The following is a 26,410-nucleotide window of genomic DNA, read 5'->3' as shown; positions in this document are numbered from 1 at the left end:
GAAGCTCACATGACCTCTCTGAGCTCCAACTTCCCCGTTTGTTCAGTGACCCCACAACTGCATCCACTCTGTCTACTCAGCCAGGCTGGACTGAGGCTCAAGAAGGACAATGAACGTGCAGGATTAAAGAGGACAAGTGTGTGTGCGTGCTCACTTGCTCAGTTGTGTCCGATTCTTTGCAACCCCATAGACTGTAGCCCACCAGGCTCTTCTGTCCATGGGATTCTCCAGGCAAGAATACTGGAGTGGGTTGCCATTCCCTTCCTCAGGGGATCTTCCTGACCCAGAAATCGAATCCACATCTCCTGTGTCTTCTGCATTGGCAAGTGAATTCTTTACCTGGGAAATCCCAAAGGGGAAGAGCAGGACCGTGTAAAGTGGTGGCTGGGGGTGGTGTTCAGAGGAGTCCCCGCTGCTGGGCTCACTGGGGTGTCAGTGATGCCGGGGGCCGTGTTAGGCATTACTGACACTAGGGAAGGTGCTTTATAAACCATAAATGGTTCAGAACCAAGTGAGGGCTGGGCCAGCCCTGAATCATCTTCCGTGGAACTCAGATCTGGGAGCCACCCATAGAGGCACCCACCTTGCAGGAGCCTTGGAGAATGTGGGCAGCCCTCAGGCAGGGGAGGGGCTTTGTGTGCTAAGTTGCTTCAGTTCTGTCCAACTCTGCAAAACCGTGGACCCCAGGTGCCTCTGTCCTTGGGGATTCTCCAGGCAAGAATACTGGAGTGGGTTGCCATACCCTCCTTCAGAGGATCTTCCCGACTCAGGGATCGAACCAAAGTGTCTTAAGTCTCCTGCTTTGGCAGACGACTTCTTTACCACCAGCGCTCTGAGGGGCTTTGGGACTCCTCAAAGTGGCTGCACGTGGGCTAGAGCTGCCAGTGGCCAGGGGACAAAGGCAGGGCTGAGGCTGGAAGGACCTGCATGGGTCGAGCCTAGGGCAGGCCAGTTCAGGCAGAAGCAAGCCTGGACCCTGCAGAGGCTCACTCATTCGTTCTTTCATTCTACACATTTACAAAATATGTTTTTGTTTGTTTGTTTGTTTTAATTGGCTGCAGTGGGTCTTAGTTGCAGCGCGCAGGATCCCCCATCTTTGGTGCGGCATGAAGGACCCCTAGTTGCGGCATGTGAGATCCAGTTTCCAGACCAGGAACCGAACCCGCGCCCCTCTGCATTGGCAGTGTGGAGTCCTTAGCCACTCAACCACCAGGGAAGTCCCCTGCTCACTGCTGAGTCCCTTATTCATGCCCTGCAGACTCCCTGCTCAGTGCTGGGCACGAGGCAGTGGGCAAGACCCCTGCCCTCATGGAGATCACTTTCAAATGGAGCAATATAGACCGAAAACATAATAAAGAAGTAAAACAGGACTTCCCTGGTAGTCCAGGGGTTAAGACTCCGCCTGTCAATGCCCGGGACACTGGTTCAATTCCTGGTCCCGGAAGATCCCAGATGCCACGGGGCAGCTAAGCCCGTGTGCCCTAACTAAGGAGCCTGTGCTCTAGAGCCCAAAAGCCACAACTACTGAAGCCTGCGTGTCCTGCAGCCCGTGCTCTGCAACAAAAGAAGCTGCTGCGACCAGAAGCCTGTGCACCGCAACTGCGGCGTAGCCGCTGCTTGCCGCAACTAGAGAAAGCCCACTTGCAGCAACAGTCTATAAATAAATAGACTAAAACATTTCTCAGGAAAAAAAAAAGGAGTGAAATATATTGTGGCCCAGAGTGATAAGCACTAAAAAGAAAAAGAAAACAGGAAAGGGAAACCAGGGGTGGATGTCTTTTTCATGTATAAATGAGGCGTCCAAGGAAGGTCTAATTGAGAAAGTGACATTTGAGCAAAGCTGGCAAGGAGGTGAGGAGGTGAGTCAGATGGCTCTCTAGGGGAGAGTGTTCCAGCCAGAGGGATCAGCCAGGGCAAAGGGCCGGAGCCGGGAGCGTGCCTGGCACGGCCGAGGGATAGCAAGGAGGCCCGCGTGGCTGGAGGGAGTGGGGCGGGTGGAGGGGTGGGGAGCTGGTAGCAGATGAGCTCAGAGAGGAAATGGGGGCCAGATGGTGAGGCCTCCTGGACTCACCATTTAAAAGGATCCCTCTGGCTGCTGAGTGGAGATCAGACTGGGGGAGGGGCGAGGGCAGCACCAGGGAGACGGATAGGAGGCTGTTGAAAATAATCTAACAGGATTCGCTGATGGATTGGATGTGGGAGAGCGAGAGGAGAGAGCGCGCATGAGCAAGCAGAGGTGTCAAGGATGGCTCCGGAGAGTTCTGGTCAAATCGCTGGAAAGGCTGGCTGGGCCTAGAGGCTCAGAAGGGAGGCCAGAGATGCCGTGAAGGGTGGGCTGGCTGAGCCCTAAAGGATCAAGTGCCCATGACCAAGAGGGGTCTCTAGCTTGGCAGCCCCCGGTGCATTAGAAAGCTGGGATTTTCTGTGCACATGGGGGCTACACAGATCCCAGCCCAGCCCTAGGAAGAGGCACCTTCTCTGTACTCTGGACTGCGGGCTGGGCTTGAGCTGGTCCATGGCCAGTACGAACCCTCTCCAGTATCCTTCCTGGCCATCCACTTATCCAGCCACTTGCCCTCCCGGGCCACCCTCCCTCCTTTCTCTCACCCATCCAGCCCCACCTCAAGCACCCCAGCTACCCAGGCACGGTCCCACACACCGGGGCTGCGTCTATGAACCCAGCCGACCGCTCTCTGCTCTGGTGGATTGACATCTTCACATCCAGGCCTGAAGCAAATGCTCCATGGGGCAGAATGAGACCAGAGAACACTCTTACTTCCATCCAACTTGGGGTCACTCAATACGTTTGTGACCACACGTCATCTAACCAGTGAGCATTTCTAAGTCATTTCGTACTAAGTCGCCGTCACTAAAAAGCTTTGGTCAGGTCATGCCTCCTGGTTTGGGTTCCAGGAAAGATGAGCAGAATTGAGGTTTCCATGCTACCAAGACTCAGGGCTGGGGTCTTGGGGTGGGGCTGGGGGACGTCCCAAGGAGGTGGTCTTTATACCCAGGCACAGAGGGGGAGAGGGCACTTGGGGTGGAGGCATGGGGATGCAGACTGGGATGGGTGTGTGGAGGTGAGTGGAGATGAGATAGCCAGGTGGGCCCACCACGGAGGGTCTCATAGGCCCTGGGGCAGCATCTGGCCTTTGTTCAGAGGGCAGTCGGGGGGGCATGGGAGGTTTCTGAGCTGGAGAGTGACCCACGCTGTGCTGGAGGCCCCGTGGAGGACCAATGAGAAAAGGTGAGTGGTTTGAGTCAGGGAGGCCAGGGAGGAGGCTGTGACCTTGATCAGCAGGGACGCTGAGCCCTGACGCAGGAGAATGAGGGGTCAGGGGATGGGGTAACTGTATAGAGCTGGTAAATGGTGGGGGGTGCTGCTTGTTGGGGTCCCACCGTTTCCGACCACGTCACACCGGACAGGTTCCCACGGCACTGCCCTCTCCCTGGAAAAGTCCCTATCCTCACCTGACCCTCTGGACCTCTAGTACCTGGGGCCACCCGGGACCCCCACCCTCACCACTGGTGCCATCGCCAAGTCACTTTGAGATTGGCTCCCAAATTCTTTCCCTGTGTATCCTTCCTCTGTACCTACCACCCCAGCCTGGGCCCTGCCTCTTCAGGCCTGGACTAAGGCCATGGCCTCCTCGTGGCCTTATGCCTCCAGTCTTGTGCTGCTGGGCTATTCACCTACAGAAGAGTCAAAGGGATCTATCTTTCTAGAACCTGAGTCTAGAAAGGCCACCCTCCTCCTCCTCCTCATGGTTCCCCTTTGGCCCGAGAAAAGCCCACCCAGCACAGGCCCTCCTCAGCTGCCTGCTCCCCTTGCTGCAGCCAATGCTTCCCAACCTCAGACTGAACTTCTTGTTCCTGCTTCACTCATTTGGCTAAGGTTTATTGTGTGCCTACTCCAGGCAGGCACCAGGCATGCACTGAAGGTTGGGAACTGTATGAGAGGAGAGAGACTCAGTCATAGGGTCTAGGAACAGGTAAGGCCTCTAATATCTCACTTGGTAAAGAATCCACCTGCAGTGCAGGAGTCTTCAATTCCTGGGTTGGGAAGATCCGCTGGAGAAGAGATAGGCTACCCACTCCGGTGATCTTGGGCTTCTCTTGTGGCTCAGCTGGCATTGTGGGCTCATCCACCCACAATGGGGGAAACCTGGGTTGGATCCCTGAGCTGGGAAGATCCCCTGGAGAAGGGAAAGGCTACCCACTCCAATATTCTGGCCTAGAGAAGTCCAGTGGTAAAGAACCTGTGTGCTAGTTCAGGGGAGCCAAGAGGTGGGGGTTCGATCTCTGGGTTGGGAAAGATTCCCTGGAGGAGAACATGGAAACCTACTCAAATATTCTTGCCTGAATATTTGGACAGAGGAGCCTGGCAGGCTACGGTCCATAGTGTTGCAAACAATCAGACACGACTGAAGTGACTTAGCAGGCACGCGTGCACAAGGCCTCTCTAAGGACCAGACATCTGAGCTGAGATCCAGAGGATGAACAGGAAGAGGTGAGGGGAAGAGTGCTTCGGGAAGAAGGAATAGCTAGAGCAGAGGGCCTGAGCCAGACGCCAGTGGGCTTGGATGAAGCGGGGTCCTGTGCCCACATCAAGGCATTCACTACTGGTACCCTACCCTTGCCCCAGGTTGGAAGCTTGGGAGGGGCTAGGGCCGAGCCTGGGCAGGTGATGGAGCCAGGTCCTGCGGGGAGGAGTGTGGGGTAGACTGAGGTGTGGGACATTTTATAATTAAAAAAAAAAAGCTTTATTGAGATAATTATCATTTTTTTAAAAAGCTTTATTGAGATATAACTCAGACCATAAAATTGACCCTTTTGAAGCATACAGTTCAGTAGTTTTTAGCATATTTATAGAATTGGGCAGCCATGACCACTATCTGATTCCAGAACAACTCCATCAACCCCCAAAGAAACTCTGTACCCATGAGCAGTCACTCTCCATTTCCCCTGCTCCCAGTGCCTGGTAACCACTAATCTACTTTCTGTCTCTGTGGATTTGCCAGTTTGGGACATTTCACACAAATGGAGGCAGACAGCACATGACCTTATGTATCTGGTTCTTTTCACTTAACATAAATTTTTTTTTTTTTTAAAGATGTATTCATGTTGCAGCATGAATTAGTGTCATTCCTTTTTATGGCCAAATAATATTCCCTTGAATAGCTAGACCACATTTCCACCTTCATCCATTCATCAGTTGTTGAGATTTGAATTGTTTCCATTTAGAGGCTATTATGAATAATGCTTCCCAGGTGGTTTAGTGGCAAAGAATCCTCCTGCCAATGCAGGAGACATGGGTTCAATCCCTGGGACAGTAAAATCCCCTGGAGAAGGAAGTGGCAACCCACTCCAGTATGCTTGCCTGGGAAATCCCACGGACAGAGGAGCCTGGTGGGCTGCGGTCCACGGGGTCGCAGAGAGTGGGACAGGACTGAGCGACTAAACAGCAACAGCAACATGAATAACGCTGCTACAAACATTCTGCATAAATGGTTCTGTGGGTGCACGTTCTCATTTCTTAGAGGTAGAGCTGTTGGGTTACATAGTAATTTCGTCTTCTTTTTCACTTCTCGGCTGCACGTGGCACAGCATGTGGAATCTTATTTCCTGGACCAGGGCTGGAACCTGCACCCCTGGAGTGGAAGAACAGAGTCTTACCCACTGGGCCACCAGGGAGGTTCCTATGTAGTAACTCTTTAACTTTTCAACACGTGGCTAGGCTGTTTTCCACAGTGGCTACACCATCTTACATTCTTACCAGCAGTGTATGAGGGCCCCAATTTCTCTACATCCTCAGCAACACTCCTTGTTGCCTGTCTTTTGATTACAGCCATCTCAGTGGGTGAGAAATGGTATCTCATTGTGGTTTTGACTAATGACCAATGGCCATGTACACATCTTCTTTAGACAATGTCTGTTTATAGTCTTTGCTGGTTTTAAAATTGGGTTATTTGTCCTTTTATTGTTTGCTTGTCTGGCTGCACCACGTGGTTGCAGGATTTTAGTTCCCTGACCAGGGACTGAACTTGGGCCCCAGCAGTGAAAAATCCTGAGTCCTAACCACTGGACAACCCTGGAACCCCAGTCCTTTTATTGCTGAGTTGTTAAGAGTTCTTTATACTTCTTGATACAAATCCCTCACTGGGAAAAGGAGTTGAGAGAGCAGGCCAGGCAGACAAGCCCTGGGCTTCTGTGAGCTCCATACTCCCAGTCCCGGGGGCGGGGGAGACCCTGGTGTCACCTTCCACCTCCAGCTCCCTCACATCCACTGCCTTGACCCTCTTGAGACACCGCAGGGTGAACACTTCACAGGTGCTGTGATACCTCCACCCACCGGGGCCCAGGCCTAGCAGGTGAGGAAAAGGAAAAAAATGCTGGGCCTTTCAGAGGTGACTGCAGAGAAGCCACCACCTGTCCCCCAGCGACAGTCTCCGCCACGACAGCTCAGCCGTCTCTGCGGCCCTGAGGCTGAGCCCGTGGCCGGCCTGGGCACCCGCCCGCTGGGCAGGCGGCGGTGGGGGGAAGACACAGGCCTGTCTGCGGGAGGGACGCCTGCCAGGACAGCCGCAGCCCCCTCGGGCCAGGCCCTCCCTCGCCCTGCTTATTTAAACTTTCCTGAACTTTCCACAGTTTGTAAGCTGAGCTCCTCCAAGTTGGAGAATCAAGGAAAATGGTAAAAACACACACACACACACACACACAAACCCAGCCACGGCTGCTGGCTGATTCTGTTCAGACATCAGGGAGCTCTCTTCTCATGGCTGCCCGAGGCCGGGTGGGTGCTGGGCTCAAAACACAGGAGCAGTGCTGGCTGGGCCTGTCCTGTGGGGGTCTCACCTCCCTCCCACAACCCTCCAGGCTTGGGTGTTTGCCCGCCAGCAGCCCCCAGCCTCATGTCACTGTTTGACGGGGTACAGAGAGGGACAGGGGCCTGCCAATTCAAGGAGAGGGTCCCTGGCACAGCTGAGGAACCTGAATGCAGGCTCTGGAAGCTGGGGAGGGGGCCACAGGTGGGGAGTTCTGAGCTGTTCTTCAGGAGGGTTCAGTTCAGTCGCTCAGTCGTGTCCGACTGTCTGTGACCCCCATGAACTGCAGCACGCCAGGCCTCCCTGTCCATTACCAACTCCCGGAGTCCACCCAAACCCATGACCACTGAGTCGGTAATGCCATCCAACCATCTCATCCTCTGTCGTCCCCTTCTCCTGCCTTCAATCTTTTCCAGCATCAGGAGGGTTAGGATTGCAAAAAGGCAGTGAAGGCATTCAGGCAGCACACAGGGGAACTGACTGGTCAGGGCTCTTGTCTGGGGGGTGGAGGGAAGCAGGTGGAAAGCCAAGAGCCAGCGGACCATCCCCAGGCCCCTGATGCCTGGCCAGGATGCCGGTCCTAAATGCTAAGGAACCCTCCCCACCCCTTCCTAACCTTTGCCCCGCCCCTCAGTCTGGTTCCCAGACCTCTCCCCTCCAGCCCTTCTGGCTGCTCTCCCAGACAAGCCGGTTTGTTTTTTTTTTTTTTCTCCCTTCTTTGGAGGGTTGGCCCTCAGGCTTCCTCCCCGCCCGCTCCCGCAGCGCCCCAGCTGGGTCCGCCACCCACCACCTGCCACCCGCCCACGTGGAACCCCCTCTGCCCCCTCTGGCGTCCGCCTTGGCAGGCTCTGTGCCCTGAGGCCCCTCTGCTACGCGGCAGCCGGTGGGCTCGGCTCGGGAGCCAGAGCGAGAGATTTATTGTGGTTTTTAGGGGGCGTTTAGGAGCCGATGTGATAATGTCTGTGAACGCACTTTGTAAACTGTCATGGGGGAGTGCCGTGCACACGTGAGGGGACTGTGGCTGGGGAGGGGGCCGTAGCCCAGCCCCCAGAGGACATCCTGGGACTCAGCAGGGGAACCCCTCCAGTCCCCCGGGGGCGGGGGTGGAGAAGCCCCGCGGGGCTCTGGGGCGGGAGTCCCAGGCTACATCTGCTGGAACCGGGCCTTCATGAGCCTGCAGGCCTTTGTGTGTCAGCAGGCAGCTCTGAAATGAGCTGTGAGCCAGAAAATTGCCTGGGTCCCTCCCTCACCCCAGAGGCTCAGTTGCACTGCAGGGACAGGGACACGCTTCCTGGGGAGGACTCTGGCCTCCTGACCCCCCACGGTGTGTGTGTTGGGGGGAACTGAGCTAACAAGGGACAGCAGCCAGGCTGGGCTGTCTTCTGGGAAGCAAGCTCCGCCATCCCACCCTTCTTGCTAAGTGTTGTCATCTGATCATTCTTTTCCAGTGGCCGATGTTTGTTGAGCACCTACTATGTGCTCGCCTCTGACCCAGAGCACATACACCAAGGATTAAGACAGACCGAAATTCCCACCCTCACACAGTTTACGAGAAGGCAGGGCAAAGACAGACCGTCCACAAGTGAATCACGACGATGTAAAATACCGACCATTACTACAGAGACAGTGAGATGGGAGAACCAGGAAGTACTGAATCAGGGGGGAGAGAAGGCCCCTGCGAGCTTCCCTCACCCCTCTCTCCAGGTGGGCCTCTCTCTGGGGCCTCCAGGACAATCCCGGACCTTGAGGGACTCAGTCCGCCCTCCACCAGTCACTGGTCACTGTTACCAAGGCCCGTGGGCTTCCCTGGTGACTCAAGACAGTAAAGGGTCTGCCTGCAAAGCAGGGACCCCAGTTTGATGCCTGGGTCAGGAAGATCCCCTGGAGAAGGGAATGGCTACCCACTCCAGTATTCTCGCCTGGAGAATTCTACAGACAGAGGAGCCTGGTGGGCTACAGTCCACGGGGTCACAAAAAGGCAAACACGATGGAGCAACTGACACTTTCACTTTCACCAAAGCCTGTAGGCTAGGCAGTCTTGAGGCTCCCTGGATCTCTGAGCTTGGGACTGGCTGTCTTTATTAATCTTGAGAGCAGTGAGCTGAGTGTTCCTGGTGCCAGGCACTGGTCTAAACATCAAACCGAGTTATCTAATTTAATCGCCAGCACAACCAGATAGTGTGGGAACTGTCATTCATGTCCCTATTTTATAGACAAGGAAACTGAGGCCCGGGAAGTCTGCGTAACTTGCTTAAGGTCACACAGCTGGTACAGTGGAGCCAGGATGTGAACCCTCCAGGGCTCATGCTTTTAACCATTCTGCCTTCCCAGTTGAGGTCACAAGTCTCAAACCGTATGATTGCCAAGCTGTGCTGAGTGGTTCTACATGCATTGTCCCATGTCAGTCGCATTACAGTCTCTTAAGTCAGTTGATTGTCTTATGATCTGCTCCTACACTTTGTGCAGAGAAAGAGACTGAGGCCCTGAGTGGGTGAATCACAGTGGGGAGGTTGAGAAGTCAGGATGCAAACTCAGACCAGCTCACCTAAGGCCTTAAACCTCCTGGCTCTCCCTCTTCCTTACCTGCCGTCTTGTTTCTGCGCCCCAAAGCCCACAGAAGCTGGGCTGTCCCTTCATGTTGCAGATAGGCATACTGAGGCCCAGGAAGGTGTTTCTGGCTTGTTCATAGCTGCTGGCTGTTGAGCAGCATCTCCTCCATTACAGACCAGTCCCACCTCCTAGATTTTGCTTTAGATGAAGCCTTGGTGGCGGGGGGGAGGTCTCACCTCACCATGGACAGGGGGACTCTGGAGGCCACAAAGGCTCCTGGCTCAGTGCCCTACAGCTGGTGACCTTAGCAAGGTCACCTTCTCTGAACGTGTTTCTTCTCTATATAATGGGATCTTAGTATCTGGCTGGATCTGTGACAGCTTTTTAGAAAAATCTGTGGTGTATCCGGTGGCTGGAGCAGGGTAGCTCTTGCCTGGTACCCCCTGTCTTCTGCTCAGGAAGCAGTAGGATGAAGGGGTACCTGAGACACTTGCCCAGGGGAGTCATCACAGCGGTTCCAGCCCAGGAAGGCTCTCTGGGCTCCTCTATTCCACCCCCACCCCCGGGGCACTGGCCAGCAGTTGCCCTCAGATCTGTGGCCCTGAAGCCTGCCATGACCTCACAAGGGCCTGGGAGACACACTTGGGTCCCCCCTGAGCTCCTGGGCACTCCCAAAGCGGACAGCACCTTCAGGGAGGATCTGATGCCAGCCTGGGGACAGCGGCAGCAGCAGAGGCCCCAAAGCCTTGGCAGTGGGATTAAGGTGGAGAAAAATGAAGCGTGGAAATCATTCGTTTCCTTGGTTGGCAAGAGCCGCTCTGAGTGAACATTTGGGGCTTTTAAAATGAACATCAGCTGCAGGGACCCGTGCCCTGTGCCCGCCATGGCCCACGCGGCCTCGGAATCCCGGGCCCGGCTGTTTGTCTTTGCCTGCTGCTCAGCCAACACTCACTGAGTGCCTACTGTGGGCCAGGCCCATAGCCAGGACGGGAGGGAGGATCCAGCCAGAGCGCAGCAGCCCTGTGGTGAGAGCGCAGCCGCAGAGGCCCCAGTGCCAGCCAGCAAGGAATCAGGCCCAGCAGGGCAGGCGCCACCGCCTCCCAGGGGCTGCGGGGGTAGGGGCCCTGGGTGGCCACTGGGTGTGTGCGTGCAGGTCCAGGTGGCTTCCCACAAGAGGGGTCTGCAGGGATGGGGGTGGGCTTCCTTATGGAGAGGGACTGCAGAGGCACGGGAGTGAGGGTGTGTGAAAGGCGAGGTGCCACAGTGAGAAGGCACAGGCCTTCAGGGCCAGGCAGGTGGGCCTGGGAGGGACCGGGAGTGAGCTGCGGGCCGGTACCCCAGCCAGCTTGCCGCCAAGCGGCCATCCTCGGGGAGAGGCTTCCGATTGAGCCTCCTCTTTTTCCAAACTAAGCCGGACATGTAGATTTTTCTGTGAAAATGACCGATTTTTTAAAAAATGATGGGAATTTATTTGAATTAAAAATTAAAAAAAATACGATGAGGTCAAAGCAAGCATGGCTTTAGCTGGCTTGGGCCCACGGGCCAAGAGTTTCTGATCTCCAGCGGTGATGCTGATGGTGATGCGGCGGTGGGGGCGTGGAGGTGGAGCAGGCCGCTTAGAAGTTGGGGGGGCTGTGGAGGGGGGGTGGAGGCTGGGCGGGGTGGGCCGCTTGGAGGGTGGGGGATCAGTGAAAGGGGAGGTCGGGGTGAAGTGGACCGGTGGAGTGTAACCCCCCACTCGCGGCGCCGGCGCTTGGGGGGAACCGGGCGCGGGTGGGCGGGGGCTGGAGGCAGGGCCCCCCCCCCAACCCCAGCCCGGCGCGCCGCGGCCGCCCGCCGCCTCCATCCGGGCCTCTCCCCACCTCCCGCCCGCCCGCCCCCGCCTGCGCCCCTCCCCCGCCGGCGCGCACGGCTCCCGCCGCCCCTCCTCCGCCCGCCCGCCCTCCGCCCGCTCTCCCCGGCTCCCTCCCGGTCTCTCTTAAGTGCCATCGAGGGGCGCCGGGAATTGCAGCCAGTAAATCGCGTCCCACCACTCAGCAGCGGGGCCACCGCAGCGGCGCCGCCCGCGCCCGCCGGGAACCCGCGCCGCCCGGGCGCCTCTCCAGGGCCCGCGAGGCCCGCCCCCACCCGGCGCGGCGCTGCGCAGGGCCTGCCCCCGGGCCGGCCGGGGCGCGCGGGGCCCGCGCTGGAGGCGAGGACGCGGCGGCCGCGGGGCGCACGGCCCGGAGCGCGCGGCCCGCGCCCCCGCGCGCCCTGCCCGCGCTCGCGCCCCGCGCTCCGGAGCCCGGCCCCGCTGCCCGGGCTCTCCTGCGGGACCGATGCCGGCCCTCCGGCCGCCAGGGTAAGGGGGCAGCGCGGGCGCGGCGGGGTGAGGCAGGAGGGTGGGTGGGCGTCCGCCCCGGGGCGGGGGACCCCGATGCCCGCCCAGCGCCAGCGTCTGGCACGTGGGGGCGTCTCAAGTTCCCTCTGGAGGCCGGGCAGGTGGCGAGAACGCGGGGGTGTGGTGCTCCAAGGCTGGCACTTACTGCGTGCCTACTGTGCGCCGGGCGTGACCGGCTCATCTGAAGTGGGATTTTTTTTGTCCCCATTGTACAGATGAGAAAGCAGAGGCTGGGAGAGAGCAAATAGCTGGCTCAGGGTCCCCAGCCAGCCAGGATTTGACCCCTAGGCTGCTTGACGCCAAAGCTGGAGCTCTCCCCACTAGGGCACGCACACCCACGGAGACGGTATGAATATTTCATTGTAGAAAAGAAGGGGGAAAAAAATCATCTATTGTCCCGCCACCATAATGCAGCTACTGTAGGCCCTCAGGTTCTTTATTTCAGCCATGCTCTTTTTTCCACTCTTTCTTGAAGAATGTGTGCTTTGGGGCCATGTAGACCCTGGTTCCATCTTGACCCCAGCACCAAGAAGTGGAGAAGCTTTGAGCAAGTCCCTTAGCTCTCTGGGCCTGGGTCTCTAGCCTGAAAAAATGGGGGCACTCCCAAGATTACTGAGGGGTTTGGATGAGACCTAGAGGGTAGCCCTGATGGGGTGGGGATAGGCCAGGGCCTGAAAGAAAGGGGAGTCCTTCCGCAGGGACTCATGGAGACCTATTGAGTGCAGAGCCAGCCCTGGGCTCTGGCTCTGGGGAAGCTGAGGGCAGCTTGGCCCATCTGTGCTTCTTGCAGGAGGGCTCTGTCCAGCGTTGTGGAACTGACTGCCTGGCTTCACATTCTGCCTTTGCCAGGCCCCTGCTTCCTCCTAGAGTGTTTGGAAAGGCAGAGGGTATCCTGGCTTCACCTTTGCCACGGAAATGAATTGGGTCTGGGAGGAGGGGCCCAGCCCTGCTCTGAATTTGGCCCCCCGGGGAGAACATTTGGGTCCTGGCTTCTGCTAAGCCCAGGCTTGGGTTTGGGAGCCTTCTGGGACCTCCCAGATTCAAGTTTAGCATCAGGCCCAGTTCCTTATGATACCCCAAACCAAAGACATCGCCTCCATCAGCACCCAAACTGGAGACCCCCAGACCTGTGTGACCTCCTGGACGTCTACCTGTCTGTCCATCTCATCAACCACAGGGTTCCTTTGGTTCTACCCCACAAGCATCTCTCCCTCCTTTTATCCTCCATCCTGGACATTCCCACCTGTCTTCCCCAGCCCCAACCATTGTTCTGGGACACCATAGCCAAAACTGTCTTTCTAAAAGCGGCTCTGAGCTTCTGAACTCTTCAGCCATCCACAGACCTAAACTAGGCCAAACTCCTGAGCCTTCGCTCGAGGCTGGGCTTCTCTGTGGTCAGCCCTGCCTTCCTCTGCAGCCTCCCCTCTGCGAACCGGATGTGCCCTGGTCGCAGAGACCTTGAGCGCCCGGTCTGCCCCGAGACTGTCATGGTCTCATCCCTCCAAAGCCCCTTCCTTGTGTCTTCTGGCCTGTTGAACTTCCCACTCATCCTCAGGGCCCACCTGTGTCCTCTCGTGCCTCTGGTCCTTCCAGGACCCCCACCTCTCTCTGGTGGGTGCCCTCCGTACTTCTACCCCTGGGCAACTCTCCCTCCATATGGCCCTCAGCAGGTGCCAAGGTGCTTCCCACCAGACTGGGAGCTCTGGCCAGCTTGGTGATCTCTGAGGAATGAACAGCGGGAAGTGCATCAGAAGGAGATAAACCAGAACCTCCTTGGAGGGGTCTCGTAACCCCATGGCGGTCCATCAGGAGTGGGGAATCACACTCCTCCTGCCTCCTTGGGGTCTCCTGGTGGGAGCCGGGTGCCCCAGATGGAGGTGCTGAGGACCACATTTGCACCCAGATACCTGCAGGCCTTGACCTTTAGGCTTCACATTCAGGAGCATCCAGAGTCCCACCGGGATCCGTTGGGGCAAGGGTGGTAGGCACTCAGGTGCAGGAGCCTCCCTATCCTATCCCAGCCCACTTCCACCCCATCAGGCCCACCCCCACCATCCTCCCAGGGAACAGGGAGAGTTATGTCAGGCCGTCTGGCCGAGTGCCAGGGCTCCCCATGGAACTATAAATTGACCTGTCGCGAGAGGGAAGAGATTAATGTCGACCATCTTCATTAGCGCGTCCCCCGGGGTGACGGCGTCTGCCCTGAGCTGGCTGATTGGAGAGGGTGTGAGTGAGTGAGGGGGCTGGTGGTGGTGGGGGGGCCTGCACTGCACACCCCCCGCCCCCCCCAGAAAGGCAAGGTGCAGGGGCCAGCGCCTGCCAGAGAGCCTTGGCCTCCTCCTACTGTTCGAAGGGCCGTCCCTCTGGCCTCTGCTCCTGGCAGTAGGAGCATGCTTTGATGGAGGACCTGTGTGCTAATTGGGAGCAGAGATGCGCGCCCTGCAGCTCTGCGGGGCTCCCAGGCTGACACCGCCAGCTCAGCGGCATCTGTGGGGCCTTCATTAGAGGCCTTTCCTCTGACCAGAAAGCAGCCCGCTGGGGGCGGGGCGGAGAGGGGGGGCTTCCTGCCTAACCTCCTCCCTCTCCCCACCCCTCCTACCCTTCTCTTTCTTCACAGCAATGATGATGATGATGGGGAAGGAGGCAGCTTTGGGGTGTGGATTGGAGGGTGAGGATGGGAGGATCAGAGGGATCCTTTGCTTCTTTGTGACCACGTGGCATAGGGTTAGGCCCTCCACTGCTCTGCACCCAAGTGTTCTCATCGCCGGGATGGGCAAGGTCTTGCCCCCCTGGGGTGGGTGGGGCCAGCCAAGGGCGCGTAAGTGGATTTGTCTTTAGAGATGAGGACCGGTCAGAGCCCGGGGCTGAGGTGCAGACTGAAGTGCAGGCTTCTGGGTCTGAATCCTCATGCTCCCACCTCCTGTGAGGCCCTGGGCTCTCCGAGCCTCAGTTTCCTTGCCTGGCAACGGTGGGGGGCCGGGGGTTGGTCTTGTGAGGGGGGCATCCCTTTGCAGAAACAGAGCCTCTGCACTGGGTGGAGGCTGCTGAGGGAAGGGACTGCAGCCGCAGGTCAGTGGGCGTGGGCTTGTTGCATCGTTCATTCATTCATTCATTCATTCAGGACACACCTCCTGCACTGTGGTCTTGTACCCACAGAGGGGTTCAGAAGTGGCTTCGTTCTCTGGAGGGCCTCCCTGGGAAAACCCAGGAGAGGGTGAGTTGCTAGAACCCCTAGAAGGGAGTCTCCCCAAACCTGGGATATCCGGACGGCCCCAGGGCGACACCTGTAAGGTGGAGATGGTGCAGTCTCTCCTTGAAGACCTCATCTGCACGAGGACTCTGATGTGGGCATCCAGCTAGTTGCCAAGATCTTGGCCTGCTGGGTCCCCTAGCTGCACCGGAGCAGAAGCAGCGACCGAGACCGTCTCCTCACACCCACTCCTGTCGCCCAGCCTTTCCTGTGCATCTGGGGGAGGGGGTGGAGGGTGGGCCCATCTCAGTACCTGATATCACTGGCCTCCAGTCTGTACCTGGGGGTGGGTTCCATGGGCGCCTGTCCGTCTGAGTGCCCGCTTGAGGCCGGGGTTAGGCAGTACATGGGTCAGGGCTGCTCCTGTGGGGTTGTTGCATGGTGCTAGCTGTGCCACTTGCTAGCTGGGGGTCACTCTGTAAGGCACGGGGCTCCACCGCTCCAAGCCTCAGTTTCCTCATTGGTGCCACGGGAATGAGTCAGTGCCACATGCTGGGCACACACCTGACGCAGAGTGGAGCACAGCGAGCAGGGCTGCGTGCTCACTGCTGCCTTAGGCAGCCGCCCCAGCTTCTGTAAACGCTCCTCAGAGAAGCCTGGCTAGGTGGAGTGTGGGCTTCTCTGCCTCTCTCTGTCAGCCCCCCAGGGGGTACCAAGTACCCACTGGGTATGACGGCACATTTGAACAAAAAGCACGTGGTTCTGGAGTCAAAAAGCCCAGCCCTGAGTCTTTGCTCTGTGGCCATGCAGCTGTGTGTCCTCGGGCTCATCACTTAACCTCTCTGTGCCTTTGTTTTCTCATCTGGAGCGGAAATGAGATGTTGTAAACTGAAAACCACAGCTTGCATTGCTCAGTGAGCACCCACCTAGGGTGGAGGATGGAGGGCTGGCCCAGGAGTCCCAGCCCAGGGTGCTGCTCCGGCCCCCTTGATCTTGCACGGTGACTTGGGGTGAGACTCTTTGGACTCATCTGTAAAGGGGGTCGTGGCACCTGCCTGCCTTCCAGAGCTCTTTTGAGGTTGAAAAGATGTGTGTGGCTGGGGAAAGGGGCTGCTCTGGGAGGGGCTCAAAGGGCAGGGTACTTTTCTTGGAGTAACCCTGCTGTCCCCAGCGGTGGATGGCCTCCCGGGGTCCTTGTTTCCTGTCCGGAAAAATGGGAGCAGACACCCTGCTCATCCCGGTCCTTAGAGGTCTGCGATGCTGTGTCTAATCAGAATTTTAGCCATTCTGTTTTGTAATGCATCCGCGTGGACTCTAGCCCCATGTAACCTGAGATGTGTTGGAATAGACCGTCCTCCAACTTGAGCGCGATGAGATCGCCCCGTGAGAGTCACGTGTGGAAGGCTGGTGATGAAGGGTGCCTATTGTTGCCGCCTCGCCATGCCCAGCCCGTCCCGCCTGGCAGACTCAGTCGCGGGAGCTGGCAACATGGCTGTCTGCCTCCGCCTTCCCAAGCAGGCAGGAATCACTAACGCGTTAGCAGTTTCATTAAGCCTCTCGCCAGCCTCCCCGCCTCCCTCCTGGGCCTCCTCGGTAATTATTTTCCCAGCCCTTCCACTCGCAGCCCTTTCGTGAGCTCTTCGGAATTGGCCAAGTGGCCCCCACAGGCTGGGCTGCTGGGACTGGGCTCTGAGGGGCTTCCCCCCACACACATACACCGTGGGCACCCCCTTTTCTGCCTTGCCATTGAAGCTTTGTGTCCCCCTGAGGCCTCCGTGAAAATGCAGATCTGCTCGGCCTGCCGGGGTGACGGTTAACCCCTTATTACACGCCTAGCACATGTAGACTCCTCCATGCAGCTGACCTCCATTCAGTCCGGCACAGAGTTTCTCAGGCCGCCTTCGGGGGCTGCAACAGAGTAGACCCCAGGGAGTTGGCTGTGAGGGAGATGGGATTCCTGGTCCTGAGAGGCTGTGGACGTCCAGGGCCCTGGCTGGTAGAAGCCACAGTGCGACACGGGGATGCGTGGAGGCTGAGGGGAGGTGTGTCCAGAGCGAGACCGGGGCCCCAGAGGTCCTGGGACCCACAGCCTTCCTCCGCCCAAGCCCAAATACCCCAGCCCACCCCTGGTCACGACGACTGGTTGAGAAATGGACCCGTGGCCCATCAGAGCCTATCAGAGGCTTTCTTGGAACTTTGACTTCCAGCCTGTGGGGAAGGCTGGCTTGGCTGTGGTTGCCAAGCCCAGAGGGTTGTACATATGAGACTGCTGGCTGTCCTCTTCTGGGACCATGCCTAGGCTGGGGAATTGCCAGTGAGGTCCTCATGTGCTGGGGAATCGCCAGTGAGGTCATCATGTGGAGGGCGAGAGTGGAGGTGGAAGTATATATTCCTTCATTTGGGTCTCTGGATCCTGCTATGCCTGAAACTATGCCTGCGGTTTTCAGTTATATAAAGAGACATGTCCCCCTTTTTTGCTCAAGCTCTTGAGTTGATTTTTTTCTCTTACAACCAAAAGAGTCCTGATGGATGGGAAAAACCAGGCAGGATTTTACAAAAGAGGTGACATTTTGAGTTGGATCTTGAAGGATGAATAGGAGTTTGTGCAGCAGAGAAGAAAACTCAAACAGAGGGAACAGCAGGGGTCAAAGACATGGAGATGTGAAAATGCAGGATGTGGGAGAGACCAAGTACTGCCTGTGGCACCAGGGTTTGTAAGCACAAATGACAGGAAGGGAGCTGAGGGATGGAAATGATGCCAGGCTGTGAATGCCAGGTTGAGGAGGGGTGTAGACTGAAGGTGTGGAGGACTGTGGGAGAGACGGGCAGGAGCAGGAGACATGGGTTCGGGCAGGTCAGAGAAGGTGCTGTGGAGAGAATAAGTGAGACTGCTGGCAGAGAAGGGGCAGCGAGGGTTTCCTGGCACAGTGTGAGTCTAGGAACCAGGGTGAGAGGAGGCGCCCCAGAGCCAAGGCTGGGGAAGTAGGCAGAGGCTAGATCACAGGGGCCTTGAACACGAGGCCACAGCATCCACAGCATCCCAGGAGCCCCTGATGTGGTTAGGTCCAGCTGTACTGTGGAGACTGGCAGTTCATGGACTCGTTCATTGAGCAGATCAGTATGCAGTGCCTACTATATGCCAGGCTCAGAGGACACGGGAGGTGACCATTCAGTCACAGCCATAGAGCCAGGCGGCTCCCAGGCTGATGGGAGACAGGCAGTGAGCCGGGAGACAAGTACGTGAGAGTGTGGAAGAGTCAAATGATGGTGATTGCAGTGTGGGTACCACTGGCTAGTCTGCTCTGGGGGAGGCCTCTCTTAGAAGAGATGTTTGAGCTGAGACCTGAAGGATGAGGAGGGCCAGCCGTGGGGAGATCAGGTGGAAGAGCATCCTGGACAGAGTCAGGTGCAAAGGCCCTGTGGTAGATCTGATTTTGGCCTTTGAAGGGAAAGAAAGGAAGGGGTTTGGGCTTTATTGTCCCTGGGATGGGAAATCTGTAGAGGGTCTCAGGAGCAGGGCTGGAGGCAGAGATGGGAGAAGAAGGGAGGTGGCAGTGGGGCTGGAGCTGAGAGAGTCCCTGTGGTTGTTTAGGGAGGTGGGAGAGAGGAGGCCAGGCGAGGGCACCAGGCTCTGGGCTGAATGCCTGGGGCGAGGGCTGGAGGTTTGCAGAGACAGACACCTGGAGCTGGCCCAGGCTGGAGACCATCTAGGTGAAGGGGTCTCTGGACAGCTAAAGCTGCAGTTGTCCAAGGGAAGGGGAGATGGGAGCCAAGGCCTGGCCTGGGCCTGGAGAAGGGGAGGACATGGACGATAGTTTTTCCCCCCTGACCACCCCAGCTGTGGCAGGGTGTGCCAGCTGGTGCTGGAATGGGATGCGAGATCCATGTGCTTCCCTGAACACAGCCAGTCCTTGCTGCTGCCACCAGCTGCCCACCCGCCCCCATAGGTCCTGGCCAGAGCACGTAAGTGACATAGCCTGCCGTCCATGGCCGCGCCACTCTCTGCAGGGAGAAGCTCACCCAAGCTGTTCTGTCCCTTGGAGCCAACCGGTTTGCTCTACTGGCGGAGACTGAGGTCCTGGGGCTGAGGTCACAGGCTGCAGCCTGCATGGGTGGTGGGCTGGCTCCCTGACCTATAGGTGGGCACCCAGGGCTGTGCTGCTGCCAGTGGGCTGGGGTGTCAGGCTGGCCCAGGCAGGGCTAGGGGGTGATCCGGGTGCTGGGAGCCTCCTGCCCCAGAGCTGGAGCCCTGTCGAGAGCCTCTGCTCACCGTCTCCGGGGTCCTGCTGGCCGCTCCGTTTCACACTGTGTTCCTCTCACGCTCACAGCTGCACTTAGAGATCCCGAGAGCCCAGGGCTTTCTTGCCATCCAGCTCTTGACTCTGCCGGGCCTTCTGCCTGGAACACTTCCCTGTCCCCCTGCCCCCACTCACGTGCCCCTGCTGTGTTCTCACAGCCCCTGGGCTTTTCCCTCTACAACATTTATTCAGTGAATTTATTCACGTAATAAGGATATTGAGGCCCTACTGTGCACAAGATACTGTGCTGGGGGTGGAGGGGTGAGGTATGAGGAGTGAGGCACTTGTGAATTGTACTGACCAGGTCCCAGCCCTCACAATATGGCAGGAAACACTGTCACCTCCTGAAAGTGAAAGTCGCTCAGTCGTGTCTGACTGTGTGCAACCCCATGGACATGGGATTCTCCAGGCCAGAATACTGGAGTGGGAGCCTTTCCCTTCTCCAGGGGATCTTCCCAACCCAGGGATCGAACCCAGGTCTCCCGCATTGCAGGTGCATTCTTTACCAGCTGAGCCACAAGGGAAGCCCGAGAATACTGGAGTGGGTAGCCTATCCCTTCTCCAGTGGATCTTCCCAACCCAGGAATCAAACCGGGGTCTCCTGCATTGCAGGCGGATTCTTTACCCACTGAGCTATGAGGGAAGCCCTGTCACCTAGTAAACAAGCTAAAATTTGTCTGGTGCCGGATTGTGGGCAGAGCTGTGTAGGAGAGCTGAGGGATGCTGGCAGGAGGGTGTTGGGAGTGGGGGAGATGGGGGTGAGGCGGGCACTAATGGAGACAGAGTGGTCAGGGGGGCTTTTATCCAAGACCTGAGGGCAGAGACGTGGCCAGCCATGGGAGGTGTAGGGGGAGAGTGCTCCAGGTGGGACTGCTTCTCGTGTGTCTGCTTTTCTGTGTGTCTCCCTTACTGCACAGGGGAGCCAGCCCAGAGCTGGGGGGTCTTCACTGGGGCTAAGCTGAGGGTCCCTGGGGCAGGGATGGTCCACAGTGGCCCCCTGGAGCCCAGATCCCAGGAGTGCAGACAGAGGCCGAAGCCACGTTCGGATACGGGCCTGGGGCTGTGCATGGGATGGGCACAGAGTCCTGTGAGATAATACCAGTGAAGGACTGACGCCCACTCGACAGACAGGAATGAAGCGCCTGCAAGCCTGTGGCTGGACCCTGCTCTCCTTAGAGGCTGCGAGACCAGCCTCAGGCAGTCACTGCACGTGAGCCTCTGTGTGTTCGTCTGTAAAATGGGCATGACAGTGCCTCCCTCATGAGGCTGCTTAGATCAGGTAATAGTGCAGCGCCTGTCATAGGACAGGTACCCGGTGCGTTGACCTTACTACTGTGGATATTCTTGGCACTTGCTGAGTGAGTAACAGACAGAGCTCTTGGGTAACAGAACAGTGGGTGCTCTGTTGGTGTTTGTTGACTGACTGCCTGACCAAGCGAAAAGTCAGGCATGACCGGGCCGTGAGTGAGTGGCCCCCAGGTAGCGGGGAAGATGGCACAAACCACACTGGCTTCCCCCTCTGAGAGTTTAGGCAGTGCCTGGTGGGCTGAGCCCCGGGAGCCTTGTCATCTGGGATGGTCCTGGAATACCACACCTCTTCAGGCCTCAGTTTCCATCTCTGAGAAATGGAGCTGAAGGTGATCCTGAACCACATGACCGATCCCCAGTTGTTGACAGACTCGTGAGAAAACGATACCTAAAGGGCCCTGAGGATCGCTGAGCCCGCAGGAAAGTTGGCAATGGTACCGTCTGATTTCCTAAGGCTGCCTAAGGGCCTTGGAGGGTCAAGGGGCTTTTCAGGCCCCAGACAGGGAAGCAGGCCTCTCCCTACCTCTGGACACCCCTCCAGTGTCAAGGGTGACGTTACATTGAATCAGCTCTGTTTAGGGTCTCACAGAGCCTATTCCCACAGGAGGGTGTCCTAAGCTCCAGCTCCCCACCCTCAGTCAGGGCTCCCGCGGCACCTGTGCCCGTTGCCCTGAATCCCAGTGGGCCCTGGAGGAGCCACCATGCTGGGCTGGCCCTCCTGCTGGAGGGGAGGCCCTGGGCTGGGCCTGGCTCATAGTAGGTGCTCAGAAAGGGCCTACTGTGTGCCTGTGAGGGTGGGGCCCTGGAAGCCTGGGCTTGGCCTCGGTCCTGCTGCTGACCCCTGTGTGGCCTTGGGCACTAGGTCGCTGGCTGAGTACCTACTGTGCGCAGAGCTGGGAGAGATGACTGAGGACCATGCAGGCCACCCCCTCAATTGTTCTCAAGCTTGTGGCCAGGAGCAGAGGGGCTCCCAGCAGCCTGGGTAGGAGGATTTTTACCCCCTTTTTCTCTGCAGCCCTGAAACAGAGGGAGACACTGGGCCCTTGCAGATGGGGAAACTGAGGCCCTCAGAGGGCAGAGGTGTGGGGGAAGCCAGACGCGTTTCTGCCTGGGCATGTGCTGCGTTCTGGGTGTGCGGCTGCCAGCCAGGCTTGTGAACGGTGGGGATATGCACTGTCCCCCGAAACCCTGTGCACAGCCAGGCAGGTCCAGTCACTACCCCTGTTTCGTCGATGCAGAAACAGACTGAGAGAGACAGAGCGGCAGGGGTTTGTTCTTTACTTTGTTTTTGGAGATGTGAGTTCATACAGGAAAGCGTACAGATCCTAGGTGTACAGAGGGATGGATTTGCATGTACACGTGTAGCCTTGAACCCCCACCCAGGTTCAGACCTGGAACGTTCCCAGAACCCCCCCGGGAAGCTCTCTCGTGCCCGTCAGTCATCACCCGCCTGGCGTAAACGGTGGAGGCTGGCTTTGTCCCTCTCTGCTCATCGCGTAAGCAGATCACAGTGTGTCCCTGCCGTGTCTGCCTCTCAAGCTCAGCGTGACATCTGGGCGAGTCATCCGGCCGTTGATCTAGCAGAAGGTTAGGAGAACTGGGATTTGAACCCTCCCACTGACTGCCCACGGCCCCCGGAGAGTCACCCCTGCTCACCACCCTCAGTGGTTCCCATCACCCTTGAGAGAAAGACCGAAATCCTCCCCAACACCTTGCTCGTGTCTGCTGCCATTCCCATCCCTGCCCTCCTAGCCTAATGGATGGGCCTTTCATCCTCAAAAGCCCCTCTGCTCCTTCCTACCTCAGGGCCTTAGCACGTGCTGTTCCTTCCTTCTGTCCGCCCTCAGCTTCCTTCCAGCATCCCACCAGGAGCATCACCTCCTCCAGCTTGCCTGCCTGGGTTCCCCCCGACCAGGCTGGGTCCTCCTGCTAGACGTCATGAGGCTAGTTCTTGCTTTTTCTTCGCTGCCCGTGTCACTTGTAATTAATTGTCAGTTAAGCATCTGCTTCCCCCAGCTAGACTGTCAGCTCCAGGAGGCAGGGATGGTGTTTGTGGTTCACGGCTGCGTCCCTGGTGCTGTTCATTGACTCACTCACCCAGCCTTCTCGTCATCTGTTCGTTCAGCAAATACGGAGTGCCTGCCGTACTGCAGCCTCTTGGCGAGGGTTTGTTGAATGGGTGAATAGATGAATGAACGTCCATCTGCCTCTGAAGCCCGTCCTCTTTGCACTGCATTCCGTCGTGTCTGTTCCTACCTCTCTGGGCCTCAGTTTCCCCAGCTGTCAGAGGAAGGCACCAAGCCTGCGCCTTCCAGCCAAGCTCTGATTCTGAGACGGGGACAGAGAGGCTGGCTTTGGTCGGCAATGCCGAGGGCAGCGCAGCTGAGCAGGGCGGTGCTGCAGGCTACAGGACAGGTCCTGCCCAGACAGCAGTGTCTGCTCCAGTGCTGGCCGCAGTGCCTGGCAGGATGCTTTCCACACCTGCGTCACCAGAGCCCCTGATGTCCCTGCTGGGGTGTAAGGCTCAAGGCCCACGTCCATCGAGGGGCTTGCCAAGGCCACGTGGCCCCCTCTCCCCCCAAACTCTGAGCTCCAGCTTGGCCTGCTGGGCCTGGCAGGGAAGGAAAACGTGAGGGTGCCCAGGTATGGAAGGCAGTAGGTGATGGGGGCCTGGGTGTGAGCCTGGTTGCATAGCTGTGTGGCCTTCCCTTCACGAGCATGGTTTCCCTGGCTGTAAAAACCTGGGCGTGATGGTCACAGTCGTCCCACCCTGCTGGGGCCTCTGAGGGTCTCGAGATCTTGGGGAGCATGGGGTAGGTTTCTGTGAGGCTGGCCTGCCCCAGGGCCCGGCTGGACCAGCCTCCGCTGGGAGCTGGGCGGGAGATGTGCAGCGTGCGAGGTGGCTCAGCGGCTTAGCGGCTTGTCAGCCAGGCGGGCGGGTGTCCTGGGGCCGGGTTTGATTAGTTCAGGTTGACAGTCGCGCTCCGCGGCGCTGCCAGGAGGGGAGCCCGTGATTACCCTAATGAAGCTTGAACGCAGTTTGTCATCCAAACAGCTGGTTCGGAGCCACGCTGCTGCCAGCTGCCCAACTCAGCCGTGCAGACGCGCCCTGCGCCACCCGAGCCACGAGTGGCCCTGCCACCGGCATGACCTGGAGAAGAGGCAGTGGCCCCGGGTGGGCTCTGGAGTGGTCCCCGGGGAGTGGGATGGGCCACCCAGGGTTGGGGGACAGTCGGAGCCTCAGACAGTCAGTGGCAGCCCCCTGAATCTTGCCCTCAGTTTCCCCATCTGTAAAGTGGGTGCTCCTGGCAGCTTGAAGTTTCAAGAGTTCCAGCTGATGAGTCACCTCCAGGAATTTTTCTCAGACCCCTCAATACTGAGTCAGAGACCTCTACAGGCATCCACAGCCCTCAGGACAAGCCCCGTCACCCCGATGGCCCCGTGTTGTCACTGAAGATCTGGATGATTGTCATTATGTTTCATTCATTCATCCAGTGAACACTGATGAGAACACACAGCGGTGGGCAAGCCAGCCACCATGCTGTCTTCATGGAGTTTGCATTGCAGTGGGAAAGACTCATGGGACCTGGACCCCATCTGGGGAGCCAGGGAGGGCTTCCCGGGAGAGGTAGCAGCTGGGCCCAGAACAACCAGAGGAGAGAGCAACACAGGGAAGAGTCTTCCTGGTAGGATGAACAGCATGTGCAAAGGCCCTGAGGTAGAAGAGAGAGAGTGTGGAGGGATGTGAGCACCCTCTGAAACAGGCTAAAGGTGTCAGTACTTCCTGGGGAAAGGACTCAGTCCGTGCCCTCTGCTGGGCAAGTTCACCTGTCATTGAACTGTTCTGACCACCTTGGAAGGAAGGATCATGGTCCTGTGTTACAGATGGGAACACTGAGGCCCACAGCATGGGGGTGTGGTACCCTGCAGGCCTCTGCAGCCTCAGGTCTACTTGGGGGCCCCCCGAGAGGCCCCAGACCGGGATCTGTCAGCTCAGCGTGGGTTAGAATCCACATGAGCACTGGATGAGGAGGGGCTGCACTGGGGCCTGGGACCCTGTCCAAGGCTTGAACCCTTGCACAGCAGAGCGGGGGCAGGCAGCTTGGGGCCTCCACTGAACGGTGAGTGGGTCTCCTGATGCTCTGGGCCAGGACCTGTAATTGAGCCTCGCGGCTCCTGAGCCTACCCTTTCTCTTACATCTAGCAACCTATCTCTTCACTATGGCTTTTGATTGAATGCGTTTAAAATGTTGAATTGTAAACTCAAAAAAAATTTTTCCTTAAGAATTTGGGCATAACAATTTTTCCTAACTTTAAAGGAAAATTACTAAGTCCCATATTAAACATTTATAGTGTATATGTAAGCCCACTCATAGAGAAAAAGCACCCCTGGAGCTGTTTCCAAGTAGCTTGAGGCTACCCTTGCTTGGATTGCGGAATGGGGGGGCAGGCAGCTGAGTGTGCGTGTGGTGGATACTGACCTCCCCCATGGCCACCGCCTGGCTGCTTCCTAGTTTTCTCTGCCCTCATCAGCAGCCAGGCCCCATCTCTGCCCTCCTGCATCCCTGCAGTGTCCTCCTGGGTGGCTTTCCAGCTGTGACCATCCTGGTCCCACTTTCTGTCCTGACCCTGTCTCCCCGCAACCCCCAACTGTCCCTGGATCCCTGCTTCCACTGCATCCAGCCCACATCCTGGCCCAGCGCCTTCCCCCACCCTTCTCCTTACTCTGCCTTCAGTGGCCATAGCCTTTTCCTCCTGGAGAGGGGCGCCTGGGGCCCTGGGACCTGCGTGGTCCCGGTCCGAGCAGGTGTGACCCAGACTCCGCAGGCGCCTAGCCCCGCCGCCGGACAGATGTGAGCAGCCTGAGAGCTGGGATGAAGGGCTGGTTTCTGGCCTCACTGCAGGGAAGGGGGAATTCCCACCGCTCTGCTCCCTTCTTATCGCTGCTGCGCGGCGGCGTGACGGCTGCTGTCGCTACCGCCTGCCTGGGGAGGCAGTGGCTCTGGAGGAGAACGGGTTTATCAGAGGCATCGCCTCTCGCCCCCCTGGGAGACTCTGCCGGGCTTCTGCCCTGGCTCAGAGAGAGATGGAGGGAGGTGAGGGTGCCCAAGTGGGGATGTGGCATGAGCCCAGAGTTGGCGGAGGCTGGTGGGATGCAGGTGTGGATGGACTGGGCCCCAGCCTGGCCCGGGCTACCGGGCATCTCAGGCCTCACGAATGGTGGGCAGGGAGGTGAGGGCTGGCGAAGACCACGGGGAAACTCGTGGGTCCTCATCCCCCAGCCTGCGCTCGTGTTCCCCTCCCACCGGTGTGCCCTTCAGGCACTTGCTCCCGGCTCGGGAACAGGCCACAGTGAATGAATTCAGCAAGAATGAATGGTGATGCTCCTGAAGGTGTGTCGGACCCTTGCCATGAGCTGGGCCCACATTAAGCATTTCACATATGTCATCCTCTTGACCCCGACCCACAGCCAGGTAAGGTAGTCTGGTCCCTCTTCTCATTTCACACCTGAGGAAACAGGCCCAGAGGTTAAATGACTTGCCCAGGGACACACAGCCAGGGACTGCCCAGGTCTGATCCTGGGCAGTCTGAAGCTAAGGATTGGGCTTGTGACCAGAAGCCTGGGGGTGGGAAAGGGGGCTGTACAGGTGACCAGGGTGGGTTGTGGAGTGGACGCTGTGCTTGAGAAAGGGCCTGCGCCTTGGGGGTTGAGTGCTTCTGGGGTCTCGGGGCCGAGTTGCCTCCCCCCCCCACACCCTTGCTGAGCACTGGGCCTCGGGGCCATCAGGTGCATGGATCCTGAAGGTCCCCACCCTGTCCTGCCTTGGGGAAGCCTCCGAGACACCCCTCAGGGAGGCCA

The 26,410-nt window shown here is 58.1% G+C and overlaps 1 protein-coding gene across 1 annotated transcript in view; it reads left to right on the top strand.

Annotated features, from left to right (window-relative positions):
• The first annotated feature begins 11,583 nt into the window (after positions 1–11,583).
• Positions 11,584–26,410, top strand: part of TCF20 (transcription factor 20) — a 169,334-nt gene continuing 154,507 nt past the window's right edge. Inside the window, exon 1 of the mRNA XM_070790523.1 lies at positions 11,584–11,715. The gene's annotated coding sequence lies outside the window, so the exon portion shown is untranslated. The remainder of the gene's footprint in view (positions 11,716–26,410) is intronic.

Source organism: Bos indicus, chromosome 5 (genome assembly GCF_029378745.1).
Source record: "Bos indicus isolate NIAB-ARS_2022 breed Sahiwal x Tharparkar chromosome 5, NIAB-ARS_B.indTharparkar_mat_pri_1.0, whole genome shotgun sequence".
Lineage (NCBI taxonomy): Eukaryota > Metazoa > Chordata > Mammalia > Artiodactyla > Bovidae > Bos > Bos indicus.
This window is presented reverse-complemented; position numbering and strand designations above follow the sequence as displayed.